The sequence below is a fragment of the Candoia aspera genome, chromosome 3 (genome assembly GCF_035149785.1).
Source record: "Candoia aspera isolate rCanAsp1 chromosome 3, rCanAsp1.hap2, whole genome shotgun sequence".
NCBI lineage: Eukaryota > Metazoa > Chordata > Lepidosauria > Squamata > Boidae > Candoia > Candoia aspera.
Genome location: NC_086155.1, coordinates 62082987 through 62100454, shown reverse-complemented (window position 1 = coordinate 62100454; position 17468 = coordinate 62082987). Strand labels below are relative to the sequence as shown.

At 38.6% G+C, this 17468-nt stretch overlaps 1 protein-coding gene across 1 annotated transcript in view; it reads left to right on the top strand.

The window, feature by feature from the left end:
- Window positions 1–17468, top strand: part of LOC134493401 (BEN domain-containing protein 5-like) — a 552314-nt gene that overhangs the window by 336900 nt on the left and 197946 nt on the right. The window lies entirely within an intron of this gene.

Here is a 17468-nt window from a genome sequence, read left to right as displayed (position 1 = left end):
AAATGCCGGTATAACTTCATATAAAAGCCCAGTTTTGACACAGATATGTTGAATGGTATGAATTTGCAGCACGTATACTAACATTGGAACAATGCAGAAAAGATTAGCATGAATTTGTTTCCATATTTATTATATGAGAAAATACAGCAAAATATTCCCCAATATTTTGTTCAAAAGACTATGTGCTTCTTTATAATTGGATTCATTTTACATGGCTTTATGTAAAAGATACCTGCATGTGGTACCCTTCATCCATATAGGATTTATTTATTTATTGGTCTTAGGAGACCACCCAAATCTATAAGACTCTGTACTGAAGACAGATATGAATAAATAACACGTAGACTTGCTTTTCCTCAGCTTTGTCAGGGCTTCCTGAGTCTAATAACAAAAAACAGAGCTTTCACTGGCATTAGTTGCCAGTAGGATGTCTTTGGTCAAGGTTATGCTAGAGCAATTCTGTGGAACTGTAAAACTTATGTAACTTATGTAAAAAATTTTAGCATTTCCTATGGAGGTGCAGAGATCTCTGGAGATGTGTTCTCATTTGACGTCAGATTGAAAGAAGAGAAGATAGTCATATTCTAAAAATTACAATTCTTTATTATTCACACTTTTAAGATACCTAGAAAAATGTTTTCTGTAGTTATAGGACAATTAAAGAAAAAGAAAAATACAGAAAACACACACACACACACCCTAAAGACCAACCCAGTAAAAACAGCCAGTAGACAAAATAGGGCTGAAGAGTGTTGAAGGGCTCAGAAACTGCAGCTCAGCCTCCTAGTTGTTACAGAATAGTGTAGCAGTTCAGCATGGGAATGTCTTGTCCCCCAGGGGCCTCATGCTTCCATTCTCACGAAAAAAGGAGCCAAAATTGGCTTAAATTGTCCATGCTTTGGGTTTGAAAAAGGAAGTTTAAATATGGGAATCTCCCATTTCCACCTTTAATTTTGAATTCAAACAAATACTTAGCTAATATTCTGCTAGTATGCAGAACTATTTTTGACTGGGGCTTTCTTTAGGGGCTCAGGACCCAAAAATGCACTGGGAGCTTGCTTGGGAATCAACACATACGAAGGTTTCAATATAATGTAGACAGCTGGGAGGTTGCCTTCATGGAGATATGCAGGAACTGTTGCATTTTTTAAATCCAGAATGAGATTGCATCGGAAGTGGCTCAGACGCCTCCCTAATTCACTGGAGTATAAGAAGGGGGAGGAGGTACAGCACAATCAGACTTGCAGGATTCTGTTATAAGAGCCAATCTCAATGAAAGTAGGTTTAGCTGTCCTGTGGAGTTGATTTCCTGGTGGCTGACATCAACCTTGCACGTCTGATTTTTGAAACTTGGCTCTTACAACTACAGACATGTTCCACAGTTATGACACAAAAAAGTAATTCTGTTATCACTCCCCCATTACAAAATATGCATGAAACAGAAGATACGTTGTCAGATCCTTACATATAATCGAATCGTTTCAAAACTTGGTTTTTCTCAATATAACATTTTCTTACAATATCTTATGAATAATATTAGAAACATTTTAATATTTTGTTGCTTAAATCTGGTTTAAAGGGACTGGCAATAAACTAACTAAATAAATAAATAATGCTTTCAAAGCAAAACAGTCCATTGAGTTTACTATATTACAAATATAAAGAAGACATGCTAAGGTTATTGTATTCAAAAACTGCTAACTCGTTCATCATTCTGCACACATATTTTCAGGCTTATCATATTTGGTTTTTTACTCTCTCTCTCTCTTTGAGAAGTCCTACAGTTAAATCAATAAATACTTCCTGAAATTGTATGAAAATCAGACCTGAAGTGACAATATAGACCTGCACTGCTATTAAGATGGTGGATGCTGAGTGAAATGACAAAGATTTTATAAGCATGAAGATAAATAGATCTCATGTTTTATGATTAAAGTATATCCCCTGAGGGTTTCTGGGCATCAGAAATTTGCCAAATAGTCTAGGAAAAGAAGTGTCCTCCAAGCTTGGTAGACTGGTTGTTATCCATTGGGTACTATTTTCACTCCTATGCTCGTTTGACACGCACTGTCTTTGGAAATATGTACTTCCTGAGCGTTATTATTTTTCTCACGCTTAAGCCGTCCTGACTCCATTCTTACAGACCTGAACTACCGGTTTGCAGTCCTCCATAGTTATCAACCCCCGCTTTCATTTCCTATACTATTATATACTATTATATTTGTAACTGAATGAAGAATGTTTAGCAAATTAATGCACTGATTAAGATTATTGGCTTTTGTGCATCTGCATGCATATTTCTTAGCTATTTCGCTGTCTGGAAACATTCTGCTTACCAGTTTATTGAACCTGTCATTCATATAAATGACAAATAAAGGAGAGAAAAAACTTTAAAAGTAGATATATAAATTCTGCTCTGTCACTGGTTTGTGTGGATTGGACAAAAAGCTTCGCACCCTTGGGAGATTTTAAGACCTTTTTGATTTTATGCACTTGCACTATGCTGGCTGGTTCTGATATGCCTGTTTACATCAAGGACCCCACCATGAGTTATTGCAAACAACGGTGCATGTTTCAAAATAGATTTTTCCATTTTCTCAGCATAATATGAAGAAATAAATGTGATTTCATAATATTTTTGCTTGGGTTTGTGCTTAAGCATAATAGAACAGTAAGATTTTGGAAGTAACATACTGTGCTGGATAAGCAAAGCCCCAGCTTAAGCAGTTTTTGAAAATAAAGTAGTGCTTTCAGGAAGAAAAGTGCTTAATTAGTTAGTAGTTTGAACCATTTTATTTATTTCTATTAATTATCTAGGATATGTAGATGAAAGGCATGTGGATGAAAAAAAAATGTTGTCTATATATCTAAATCTGAACCTTGTAACTTTTTGTAATGAAATTGGTACAAAATGCTGGTCAGTGACCGTAATAAAGATATGACTACTGAAGATACCACTACTTCACTTATATTTTACTTTACCAAAATATTCTGTTAGCAAGAGAACAGCTGTGATTGATAACCAACAACTTTTAGACCACATTGCCACTTATTCTGAATTATCTGGTGTCTCAATGGCTCAGTCACTGCTGAGAGGGGAGAAAGGAAAACTATATTACTTCTGGCATGGTATCCTAGATTTGCAGAATGTCTTTTGTGCTGTAAAATTATGTGGCAAAATTTTGGCTACCCCTAACTTTTTAACTACATTATGGGTATGGTTGCTATTTTGTTCATAAGAATGTTCAGATTTAACCCATGAATGAAACCAGCTATTCACCATATTCTTTTGAGCTATTGGAACAGGAAGATTTTTTTATAGATCTCCAATCCATGTCACTTTTGTATATAATTTTCCATAAATTAATTCATCCTATATTTGCACTGATCTCTTTAAAATAATGTTTTCAAAAACATTTGCATTTGGTTACATACTTAACCACATATTTTATTCTTTTTCTATCAATATGTTTATTTATAAATGCATTTTATGTTAAATTATGCATTTTAAAATGTATTTTGATCAATTTGTTTTTACAGTGCCTCACTTTTGAGAAATGTCAAAGCTAATGGATAATTAACCAGTGTGGATTCATCCAGGAGTCATAGATTAAATCAAAATATATCAAAATTTACAATGTTTTTATGTGTGTGAATATGTGTATAAATATAAATATAAATTGCATTCTCTACAAGCCAGCATCATAAAATAACATTAAAGGAAAATAAGTATGGCACATTCTTCAATAAAACCAACCACAGAGCTCGTTCGGTTTTTAAACTACTGTGATAGGGTTTCTTTTTCTCCTTCCAGTTAACAATTGAACTTTTCAATATTTCAATTCCAGAATTAATACCCGTATCACACATTGTCCTATTTACTGAACACCTATACACACAGAAAGAGACAGAGATACTGTCTTTATCTGAAAGGTGGGCTAATTCTTTTTCCTCAACGAGCTTCCTTTTATAGTAAGAAATGTATGTGTTCTTTTTGAGAGAGGGGTTCTAATTTTCTTTTTGTTTTGGTGGACATGGAATATCATGTTAAAATCAGGACTGCTTTCCTTATGGATAACCCTGGCAACTTGGTGAATTGGCTTCTTTTTATTCTACCGTTTTCAATTACAAACTAAATGCACATGTAACTCCTCATAAATTTGTATTGGCTTCCATACTGTAGCACTTTAAAACACTAAATGCTTTGGAATTCTTACATTCCTCACTTCTTCATCTTGAATATAGACTTTGCTGTAGCTTTTATTTCTAGAGTTTCCCATTTATCAAAAAGTATCATTTACTACACACATGATGAGCGGGTTTTAGCTTCATTGACTGGGAGTTTTTCTCTTTCCCACTAAACTCTTCCTTTGGATGCTTGGTCTAGAACTGGCAGACAGCTGCCAACTCTGTTCTGTGTGCATAGAAGCTTAGAAAGTACATTTCAACTAAAACTGTATAGGAGTATTTTTGCTTTTGTCGAGTAAGTTCAAGTTTATGAGAGTGGGATGAGAGAAGAAAATTGCAGGAGCTTGGATGGTTCCTCTTTTGATAGTCAGAAGTTGCCTTCTCAGCTACCTTACAACTGACAGATTTTTGAGCATTCAGGAAGTGTTACAGAACACAATACATTCCTCCAGAACTGAATGGATCAGTGACTGGTGCTGGTTTCTATAATTCATTCAAATAGCATTAAGTACAGTAGGTTACTGCCAGCATCTCCCTTTTGTGTATGAGAAGGATACTGATGGTTTGTGTAAAAGTCTGTATATTTCTACTCAGTGTGCATACATGAGAATATGCACTGGATTTATTTGTTAGATTTATAAACTATTTTTCCCTCAGGAGTTCAGGGCAACATACATAATACTTCCTTATCCTATATGTGATACTCATATGTATAAAAAGGGATAGTGTAGACAACTGCAGAGATGTGAAGACCATTTGCAAAACACGAACTCAGTCTGGGAAAACAAGATTATGGGACAAGAAAACTTAAAGTTGCCCTGCCTTAACTCTCTTTGGTATAAGAGAAGGGAAATGGTGTCAGGCTTTGAAGATTATGTTATTGTAACCTATATCTATGAAGTAGCATTCCAGTGTTTCTTGTGGAGTGTATTTCCTGACCTGGCCTACATGGAAAAGACAGAGAGAAAAGAAAAGAAAAGAAAATATTTTATGGAGCACTTAATTATTTTATCATAAAGTATATGTGTGGTTTCACCTGTAGTCTCATTTGATTTACGAAAATATCCTTGAATATCTGAATCCTGCGCCATGGACACATTCATCTGTCCTTCAGAACTGTTTCAACGTTACTGTATCCCATGTGTAAAATGATTATGTATGAATATATTCCAAATAATAATGCTTTAATAATACTTGAGTGTCTTCTGGGCAGATAGGTAAAGTACAAAATGAATGAATGGATAAATGAATTATGCATGTGATTTGATGAACTGTACAGTGACTGGGTTCATCTGCTTGACATTTCTGCTTTGTGTGCACTTTTAATTTTTGTTTTGAGCCTGTGACACAATTGTTATCTGAATAGTATTGCTGGATTTAATTTGGTGGTTCATGGTAAAGATAGAATTAATCTCTTGAAGGTGAATATTTGTGGAGCAGCATAAGCTATATACAGTAAGGTGGCATCTAACTGATTATGCGATAAGCACTTGGACTAATGGAATTTTAAAAGCAACAATCATCACTCTAGAATGAAAAAATGAATGTTCATGCTTTTCTTTTTAAAAAAAACTCTGTTGTTAATAAGAGACATATGGCTAAACTGTCATGTGCTACTTTGAAAAAGGAAGCTTTGAGATCTGAAAGGGAATATTCCTCTATCAGTGTTTAACTTGTGTCAAGAGTGCTTTGCATATAAAAAGGACTTGGGGGATAGAATCCTGTTATATAAAGCAAAGTTTCTTTACATAGAATCCTTTTGTAGTACCATTAAAAAGGCTTCTTAAGTGCAAAATATGATTATGAATACCCTTCTAAAGGAAAATCCTTGATTACCTTTGATTTTTATTATTTATTTATTTTGCCCTTTGAAAAGGTTAGAGTTAACAGGCTGAGTTTCTTGCTTGCTGTTGGCTGTTCCCAAGGGAAATCACCCTCCCATTCAAACGGTTTCAATTGGGTTACATGGCTTTACTTTATGTCGTGCACTTGTTCACTGACAGGTTATATAACACCGCAGGCTAAATATATATTGCTCTGTATTTGAGTACTGTTCTTGTCCTGCATTTGAGGATTAGCCTGAAATAATGACAAAATAGGTATGTGGAGGAATGCTAGCTTTCAGACTTTAATTTTAAAAATGGGAAGATTATGCTTCTTGAAAAAATACAAGGTTATTGTGGTAGAGCAAAAGTCAAATTTAGTCTAAACATCTGTATGAAGATTTGTATAATTATGTGTAATTTCTTCTAAGCATCATGTAGATTATGCATTTAAATCCTGGTTTCATTATTCTCCAGTAAAATGAGTCAAATTTCCATTACTCTGTCATATATTAAGCATAGGATCTCAGTAGCATTTCAGTAATAACCAAATTTCTGAGGAACTTTTAAACTGTTAGTTTCAGATGCTTTTAGAATTATTTAACTGTCATGCTATAAAACTATTTTGCAGCCATATTTATTATCCCCAAATGCCTCCAGGGCACAATAAATGGACTCAGAAACATTCTGAGGTAATAAATATGATGGCATCTGCTATTGTTGCTTAGCTCAGTGCTTCTCTTGTGAATGCAAGATTAACACTTATTTCCCTTTTTTTCCCCTGTCAATCCCACCTTCAATATCTGTGCCAGCAGCTTGTTGGGCATACAGTGCTCCTTGCTATGGACAGTCCAATGGATCTGGCAGAAGGGGATCATAGTGAATGTGCACATAGGGCACTGCTATACAGCGAGAACCCGCAGTCTGTTCTGCCATTCTTTCAACACACAAGGAAGTTCACATGAACTCTATATAATCTTCAGATGCTGAGCCTCAATCTCAGTCCCTGAAGCCTAGAAAAGCTTTGGAAATGTAGCATTTCAGGGAAAAAAGATGAGTCTACCACTGCTTTGTACTGCAGCTTCACCAAGACTCTTCCATTTATGTGCAGTGAATTAAGAAGCACTCAGATCCATGGCAAACTATAACTCCTATGTAAGCATTCAGGTCTTAATAGTGTATACTGACTTCTACCTGCTTGCTTACAACTTCTTGAAGTGAGGTTCATGCAATACAGAAGTCACCTAGCAAAACTCTAAGCAGCTGCAAAAATACATATAGGTGTTGCAGATTTTATGGAACCAATCCAGATATTCGCCACCCAGAGTCACTGGCTTGAGATGGGTGGCTATATAAATTGAATGAATGAATGAATAAATAAATAAATAAATAAATAAATAAATTCTGTCCAAAGAAGACTTTATACCGTATGACTAATTTTTAACCAAACATTTTTCTTTAAAACACATCATTTATCTGAACTGAAAACTTCTTGGTATAGTCTAAATCACTGGGTTGGTGTGACTCTAACAATAAGAATTCTTCAAATTTTGTCTTATTTATTTATTATACAGATTTATAGATTGCCTACTTCTGTGGCCTCAAGATGGTTACAAACAGCCAAAAAGACAATACTATAAAACCAAGGTGCAATTAAATAATTATCTATGAGGCATCCTGCATACCATCAGGGCCCAAATGCTCTACAGAAGAGTCTAGTTTTAAGTAGCTTCCTAAAGGCTAGGAGGTTGGGGCATTCTGTACCTCAGGAGTTTCAGAGTATGGGGACTACAACCAAGAAAGCACATTCTTGGTTCCCATCCTTATTCTCATATGGGGTGGGTATCCTCAGCAAGCCAACCCCACAGGTACATATGGGGTGACTTTTCAGAGAGAAGGTCTTGCAAGTACCTAAGACTGAAGCCGCGTGGGGTACTTTGAACTGGACCTGAGAACAGTTACAGCATTGATGCTATGTAATTATAACTGCTACAAACAGCAAATCTGAGTCCGTAAGTTGGGCAGCTCAGGGAGTCTAATCATGCATGTTCTTTGGTTTGTATTCTGCTTTGTGGCTCTAATGAACGAAATATACTTCTTTCCTTATCTGGATACTGAATGTGGCTCTGTAATTTTCTATTATTTCAGGGTTTACTGTTTTTCTGTCAGTCCTCCCAGGTAAACCAGACAGGGAACACAACCAGATGAGCTAATTCTACTTTATCATAAGGCTACATTAACAGAATCTTGCAAGTCTGAAAATACAAACCTCCCACCGTCACTTTTAAGAGCCTGATACATTAGGGCGGCTCCTTTCTAAGTTTCTTTCTCTGCCCGTTACCCAGTTGCAGATTCCTCCCCCTTTTATCTTATTGTTCCCTAAGCAACATCTCTTCCCTTCATCCCTCAAGGTCATTCCCACATACCATTGCAGTTTCACTTAATTTAATAACAAGACTGCTTCTAAATGAAGATGATTGACCCATGTTATTGCTAACATTAAGTTAGTAAGATAAAAATTGTATGTTTGTACATACAGATGTGCATAAATCTAGCACTGCTATCAACATTTGATCCTTTATGAGTAAAATAACATATGCTATACTATGTAAATGATGTCTAAAACATCTTACCCTCACCTAAGAATCTCTTAGTCCATCAGGCAAATGAAATGAAGAATTGCTGCACTTGAGCAAAATTTCCCTTGAGAGAATAAATTATACACAAACCTCCAAGGACATCCCCAAACAAAAGTGGATTGATGCTCATCTAATTTCTCACACTCTTTGTTTTGACCTTCAGGTATGCAGTCCTTAACTGAAAGTTATAACTCTTCTTTAAATCGACTCTTGCTCCTCACTGCTTTTCAGTACTGTAATTTTGAAATTTCATAGCCTGATGAAGTTATGCAGTAGCTTCATTTGTTCCCAACAAATACTACCCAGCATTGAATGAATTTGAAAATTATGGATGCTTTTTTTAAAGCCAAATTGTTTATGCAAATTTGTAAAAGTATGGGATTTTCTGCATGCATTTAATCTGTTTGGCTAGTAAATACTAAACTAGTATTTTTGTCTTCAGGGAGAGCAACAAAAGAAGAACCAGAACCAATGCATGATTGATTATAATTTTCATATCCAAAATCTGGAAGGCTTTTTAAAAATATTGAAGTGCTTTGTTTGTTCATTTACAGTATATCCTGCCCTTCTTACAGAAGCTAAAGGTAGCATACACAGTGGTCCCTCTTTCTATTTTCCCCTACAACAACAACTCTGTGGAGCAGATTGTTTTGAGAGAGTGCCAGCTCCCATGGTCACTCTGAGCTCAAGTTAAACTAGAACCTGGGCCTCACTGATGCAAGTCCAACAGCTTAACTGCTACATCATGTGGGCTCTCAGTGTATGCATGTATCTGTGTATAACCCTCCCCCCCCTCTCTCTCTCCCTCTCTCCCCCCCCCCCCCAGATTGCTTTGAAGGTCTATGAGTGTTAGGATATCAGCTACTATCCATGATAGGAATAGAGTGTAATAGCCTCTATGAACAGATGCAGCAAAGTATTCCATTTTAGTTTACCTAACAACTTTGTCCTAGTGCTTTAGAGCTGTTAAAAAATACTTGTTAGTTACAAAATCACATAGTTGTAGATGTCTACTGTAGATACAACCCATCTGCAGTAACCCATGACAAGGGTAGTACATTTAAGGGAAGAGCAAGAACCCTGAAGTGGAGCCTCAGTCCTGGGGACTGCATCCATGTTGTTTTCTTGGCAGAAAGTGGGTTGGTTTTGCCTTTTTCTAGGATTCTTTTGACTTTCCAGTTTTGCCAAAAGCCCTGGAATTCCCAGGTAGTCTGCAATCCAGGTCCTGTCCAAAGTCATCATGGATTAGCTTCCAAGAGCAGCCAAAGTTGGCTAGGTACTGCCCCCTGTTTGTAATATGTAAAATACTGTTTTGTTTTTAAAACCAAATATTTGACAGTCATGTTTAATATCTCCTATTCAAAAAGCCCCCATGTTCCATATTAGAAAACTATTTTGAAGCCTTTATTTAATTAAACAGACCAGAAAAAAAAGTTACTTAGTGGCAAGTAAGCAAGCTGCAGCTGCTGCTGGAGATGGAAACTACCATACATTTCAATGTTGCATATGTTCATCCATAAATCTGTCCAATCATGCTTTCAGATTAATTCAAACCGTTTTGTATGGCTTTTAATCTAAAACAGCACTGTTTAGGCATTCTGATACTGAAGAGAGAGGGAGAGAGAGACAGCACTAAGAACTGAAATTGCTAAGTTTGCAGAAGTATAAGTCAAATTGGTTTGCTTAAAAATGCTGACCTATTGAAATTCTCAGGCATCAGTGCCTACGACTTCTCCAATATTCACTTTTACTCAGCTATACCAAACTCATAGGTTATGGTCTAGGACTGGTAGCTTTTTAAAATTCTTTAGTACATAGGAAACTTTAGTACTATTCCCTATGAAAGCCAAAATGCTGAAAACATAAGTCATATCGCTTTTATTCATGCTCCCACGTGGTTATTCAGTTTAACATCTTGTATGGGATTGATGGTGCCTTGTCAGGAATCTTGGAACACTGGTCAAGAAAAACAGAGAAGATGATCATGCCTATATTGCTCATGTGATGGTGGTTGGTGGGGAGCAGGCTGCCAATTAAAATATATGGGAAGAATATGCTCCAACCTCCGAGCTTGTGCATAAGGGTTGAGGAGTGGGAAGAAAAGCTGTTTGAAGCTTCTCTAGACTTGTAATGCAATGGATTCATGATAATGCCCCAGGAAACTTGTTTTTTTTCCAGCTTGCCAAGACATATTTTCTTCAAAGTTCCCTGCCAAAGTCAAGTTCTGGCTTCTTACCAGGATCGTGGAGGTGGACTAGCAATTCCAACATATTAGTTGATGTGCGGGCAGAGCCCAACTGGCAGCAGTAAGAACAGCCTCCAGTTCTGAGATGTTCTCAGTCTAGAGTGATGTGTGATAATTTACTTGTTGTTCTGAATAGCAACAGGCTGATCATTGCTGAGAAGTAGATTGTGGGGGTTGAGTCTATGGTCCTATGCTGGAAATACTCTATTGCTTTCTTGTCTTTTTTATCCACTTATATTTAAACTTTTAGCTCTGTATTATCAAGCCTAACCCAAATAAGTTCCTTTACGTCTTCAGTTCAAATAGCTTGCAACCATTGAAGCAGGCTGGTAGTCTGTTTTTTTTTTATTATTATTATTATTATTACCTATTCCTCTATGGAAAGCATGACATCAGAAACCATAAGAATATATTAAAAATTCCCTTCTCACCCATATGGGTGGTATGTGTCTTCCTCAACCTCAGGTCCTCTACTAGAGGCCTGGGAGTTTGAGGGTTCTGTGCAAGATCTTAGCTGTTCCTAGCACTGCACTCTTCTGGACAGGGAGCTCTGATGTTGTTCCTGGGATCTGTTGGAGCCACTCTCCCAGCTTGGGGGTCACAGCCCCGAGTGCCCCTACCACCACTGGGACCACTTTGGTCTTCACTTTCCACATCCTCTCTAGTTCTTCCTTCAGGCCCTGGTACTTCTCCAGCTTCTCATATTCCTTCTTCTTGATGTTGCTGTCACTTGGCACTGCTACATCTATCACCACCGCTGTCTTCTGGTCCTAGTCTACTACCACAATGTCCAGTTGATTGGCCAGTACCTGCCTGTCTGTCTGGATCTGGAAGTCCCTCAGGATCTTAGCCCTGTCATTCTCCATGACCTTCTGTGGAATCTCCCATCTGCACTTGGGAGGGTCTAGCTCATACACTGTGCAGATGTTCCTGTATACAATGGGTTGGTTGCGCCGTTCAGTGTATGCTGTTCCTGCCTGCATCTTACACCCTGCCACTATATGTTGGACTGTCTCTGAGGCCTCTCTGCACAGTCTGCACCTTGGGTCCTGTCTAGTGTGGTAGATCCCTGCTTCTATGGATCTGGTGCTTAGTGCCTGTTCTTATGCTATGGTCTTTTAGTCCAGCCCTTTCCAGCCACTGGTAGGATTTCCCAAGGTCAGCCACCTTAGCTATCTGTCGATGGTACATCCCATGCAGGGTCTTGTCTTGCCATGGCACTTCCTCTGCTTGATCTTCCTTCCATGTCTGCTGCTGCCTCAGGCATTCTCTCACCAGCTCATCTTTAGGTGCCATCTTACTGATGTACTCCTGGATGCTCTGGGTCTCATCCAGGACAGTGGCTTGGACACTCACCAGACCCCGCCCTCCCTCTTTCTGCCTGGTATACAGTCTCTAGGTGTTGGACTTGGGGTGGAAGCCTCCATACATTGCGTGTCTTCACATCGCAGCCTCCATGTCTTCCTTTGGCCAGCTCACTATACTGGCAGGGTATCTGATGACTGGCAAGGCATACATGTTGATGGCATGGAACTTGTCATGAGTAAGGATGGCGAGCAGGGGGCTCCCATCCAGACTGTTAAGCGCATGCGTAGCACTGAGGAATTAGGTAGCCATTCAAAGAGACACAGATCGGGACCGCCTTAACCTTTGGGGTTTATATGGCTGGGGTTTTCCCACGCTTCTTCAGTTTGTTAGGATTCCTGTTATGTACAAACAATAAAACATTAGAGACCAGTTCCTTGTCTCAGCGTGTTTCCTGGCAGTTAGGACAGAACTTGTTCTTCCCACTGAGCTGACTCTTCAGGACCTGTCTTATCCTTTGGTGGTACTTGGTTGTTGCTGTCTTCCTTGCCTCCTCATCGTGTTTCCCATGTGTCTGTGGGATACCAAGTACTTGTAGCTGGTCTGTATGTCTGCTGTGCAGCCTGCTGGTAATTCCACCCCATCAGTCTTAACTACCTTCCCTCTTTTTACTACCATCTGGCCACACTTCTCCAGTCCGAATGACATCCCAATGTCCTCACTGTAGATCCGTGTCAGGTGGATCAGTGAGTTGATGTCTGGTTCACTCTTAACATACAGCTTGATGTCATCCATGTAGAGGAGGTGGCTGATGGTAGTTCCACTCTTGAACTTGTATCCATATCCAGTTCTTGTGATAATCTGGCTGAGGGGGTTCAAGCCCATGCAGAACAGCAGTGGGGACAGTGCATCACCTTGGTATATGCCACACTTGATGGCCATTTGTGCAAGCAGCCTTGAGTTGGCTTCCAGTGTTGTGTTTTTCCCAATGCCCTTCTGAGCTGAGCTCATGTACTGGCCTATATGGTCCTGCAGCTTGGCAGCTATGATGCCTGATAGGACTTTCCATGTTGTGGGGAGGCAGGTTATTGGCTGGTAGGTGGATGGTGTTGTTCCCTTTTTGGGGCTTTTATGATCAGCACTGTCCTACCTTGTGTTAGACAATCTGGGTGGGAGCCTGCTGCTAGCAGCTGATTCATCTGTGTTGCTAGGTGTTCATGCACTGCTGTTAGTTTCTTTAGCCAGTAGGCGTGGATCATGTCTGGCCCAGGTGCTATCCAGCTCTTCATGTTCTTGATCCACTGTTGGATGTTTGCTACTGTGATGGTGACTGGTTCCTGCTCTGGGAGATTTCTGTGGTCTGCTCTCAGGTCCTGCAGCCACTTTGCACTGGTGTTATGTGTCTTCTTTTTCTCCCATATGTTCTTCCAGTACTGTTCAGTTTCTGCTGTTGATGGCTGTGCTGTTACTGTGTTGTTGCACTGCAGTTGGGAGTATACTTGGATGGTTCTTTGGCAAACAGGGCATTAATCTTCTTGGCCTCTGCTTCTCTAGTGTATCTCCTTAGTCTGGTAGCCAGTGCTGTGAGCCTTTGTTTAGCAGTCTCTAGGACTTCAGATGGAGCCAGGCCCTTGTATTTTTTCAGTAGCCAAGTCTTATCCTTAATTTCCATACCCTTCTGTAGTTCCACCAGCTGCCTAACTTCTCTCCGAGTTGCCTTGATCTTAGCCTCCAACCTCATTTTCCAGGTGGGGTATGTACTCCTGTTCTTCTGGATCATGTAGCCAAGCATCTCCAGGATTGCAACGGCTGTAGCATATACTAGTTCATTGGCTTGAGTTATAGTGGTAGTAGGGATTGTCATGAGGGCTCTGTTGGCATCTTCTAGCATATTATCTGATGGTACTTCTCCACTGAGCCTTGGTAATTGGTCTCAAGAGTTGACTGCAGCTAGTTTATCCATGATCTTTTACCTCATATCAGCTGCTGTATTCTGTAATGGAGGGAGTGCCAGTGATGTTCCAGCTTCAGGTGTTGGCTGCACCTCCAGCTATTCTTCCGGGTCTTCTAGAGTCTGGTATATAATGTGTAGCTGGTCTATCTCAAGTTGTGAGAGCAGCTTCCTCTTCACTATGTTGAAGCGTTGGATAACTAGCTGTTTCTCAGTTACTGTGGATGCGGGTCTTCTGTCCATCCATAGTTCCCTCATGTGTTTCATATATCCCCTCTCATTAGGTCTGCTGTTGTAGTAGCATTCCATCAATTCCAGGTTCTCTTGTCTTGTCCATGTATGGTTTGTTCCAGTAGCCCACTTATCGTCAGATTGTCCTGGTTCCCCAACATCTGATGTGGACCTTGTTAATCCGGGCGACATCTGAGCCAGCACAACTCTCTTAGTTCATGTCACTCTCATATTTTTGAGGTAGGCAGGTGAAGCGTTAGGGGGTCTTTGCCCAAGGACCCCTACTGGTAAGGTAGGTACAGCCGGGATTTGAACCCCAGTCTCCAGCTGCTCACATACATACATACATACGTACATACATTCTCCTTTTCCCTTCTCTGTTTGCATGGAGTTCTCTTAATTTGGATGGTTACTGAACCAGTTCAATAGTTTTTTTGAAGCTGTCTATACAGAGTTCTGCAGCCACCTTAATGTATTGACTATGTAAGATAATAACTGTTCTTAATCCTCCCTGATAAAGTTACAGAATACAGATACAGAATTAATGCCTTCTGAATACACCATAGAATTTTCTTCAGATATCTGACAGTGGTCATCTTGTGGCATTGTGCTGTTACTCTTAAAAATCCAGACTTCCCTAAGCATTTAGTGGCATCACTTTTTTTCTAATCAGCACTGTAAGTCATACACCCTTGCAAAATCCTAATAGTACAAATATCACCAATCCATAGGTTCATAGGTAGAGGCCTTCTTGATTCATTTTTGTCACTGGAGGACCAATGACACGATTCTGATAAGGGTGATAGTAAAAAACTTTTACCAGTTTTGGCCACTGCACCAAACAGTCTGATACTTGAATCAGACTTTGTGACATACAGTACAAAAAGGCAGTGTTTTTTTCATCATGAAGTCAACACATGCCTGTCAACATCATCATAGTTTGCTATGGGTACCACCGACTATTCCTTCTTATTTATAGCAAAATTTTAAAAGTCTGCATGCTTTTCCATTTCCAGATTACTACATACATACATACATGTTGGCAGAGTGCTGGAAAGCATTTGGCCCAGGAGAGATCAGAAAAGTCACACACCAGGCATTTCTTTAAAAATAAATTTATTTACAGAAAGCACAAAAACATATTTACAGGCTTTGTGCTGAGAGGAGAGATCTCTCTCAGCTGCATACTCTCTGCAAGCCTAAAAAGAAGGAACTAAGTAACAAGCAAGCCGCCCTTGCCTCAGGCAATGTAACTATTATCACCTAAAAAGAGGACAGTTAAATTCAACCTCTTCACCCGGCCAAAATCATTTGTTACCACAGTAACCTTAATCTCTGTAGCAGAAAAACAATATACCAACAATACATACATGCATGCATGCATGCATGCATGCATACATTTAATTCATTAACTAATATTATGTTGTCTGAAGGCTAGGATCTTCATGCAATGCCTGTATTTCAGAATTTGATCCTGAAACACAGCACCTTTATATAATAAAGTTAATACCTTCCAGAAGCAGCTGAATTCATAGTTGCTTCTATAAAAATAATGAAAACAACATGACATGCATGATTATAGCCTAAAAGTGAAGATTAAAATCCCACTGAAAGTGATGCAGGTGATTGGCACTTTCTCTTCTGTGCATGCTATGTATGCATGTACTGTACTTCCTGACTCAGCAAGTGGTCAGAGAGCAGAATATCCTCTTTGTGCACAGATGCTTACAGATTTAGGTAGCTGGATTAATGACGATATTTCAGAAAGACTAAATTGAGCCATAGCAATGTTATTCATGTGCTGATGCAACTTCAATCAAATTTGTGAATCTGTATGCAGAAACTTACTTTACACAAAATTCTAAAAACTCCTTGCCCCTAAACATTCATAAGGTAAAATATCTGTGATTTATAAAGGTTTGCATTACATGGAGAACATAAATAAAAGGGTTTTTTTTCCCATTCATACAATACTGGAATTCAGCATCATCTTCCTAATACTGGGATTTGGAGACATTCAGTGAAGCTAATTCATGAAAGACAATACAGTAAAAGGAAGCATTATTTCATGCAGCATGAAGTTTTTAGAAAACTTTAAAGGGCAGTTGTGCAAATACAGGGAGAAAAGAAGTAGCAGTAATGATTAATCATGGTGGAAATAAATAATATACTGATTTGGAAGCAATATGTCACTATTCTATCAGTAGCTATCTGAAGAGACACCTGGTTGCTTCAGATGGAAACAGTATTCTGTATTAAGTAGGCTTTTGATCTGTTCCCCACTTATTTTATCTTCTAATTGGTTTCCCATGTCATTTTCAAAATAAAGCTGTGCAAAACATTTTGAGTTTTGGAACACTTGAGTTGAACAAATCATTCTGAACTTGCAACAACACTTAGAATGGAGCAGAATGGACTGCTAGAGTGAAGAGGACCATTTCAAGCTCAATGCATTTCAGATTTAAAATATTTTGCATGCCTTTCCAAGAAAAATTGAGATGCAACACTTAAAATCTTACCATCCTTACCACTAAGTGTGTTAATGAGCACTCGACTATTTTAGCCATTGCTGACTTAATCCTAAACATCAAGTATTTATTTCTTTCCTTTTAATGCAAAGCGTTTCTGTGTTATTAACTGACTGCATTTTAATGATAATCTCATTCTGAAGACATATACTGTAAGCACACAAATATGATCACCCTTCAGTGGTAATACCAATAATGTCATTTGCATTCATTTCTTTTTATGCTATTAATATAAATGTCACCCTCTTTTTCTCCACTACTTTCTTTTTACTGCCTTGAATATTATGCTCCATGTGGTAACCTACAGGGGCAATATTACCATAAAGGAACATGAAACTATCACTTTAGGCAACATATTCCAACAAACAACAGATTTTCCTCCTTTCAACCTCATCTCCGTGTTTCATGAAAAAAAAGTGGGGGAGGATTTAGTTTTGCCTTTGTTTCAAGCCCAGGACTAGAGTGTTCTTCTTTACATACCCCAGCCTTAGAACCAAGTAATGCAGGGCAACAAATCACATCATGAAATTTCTATAAAATAGTTTATTAGAATTGAGC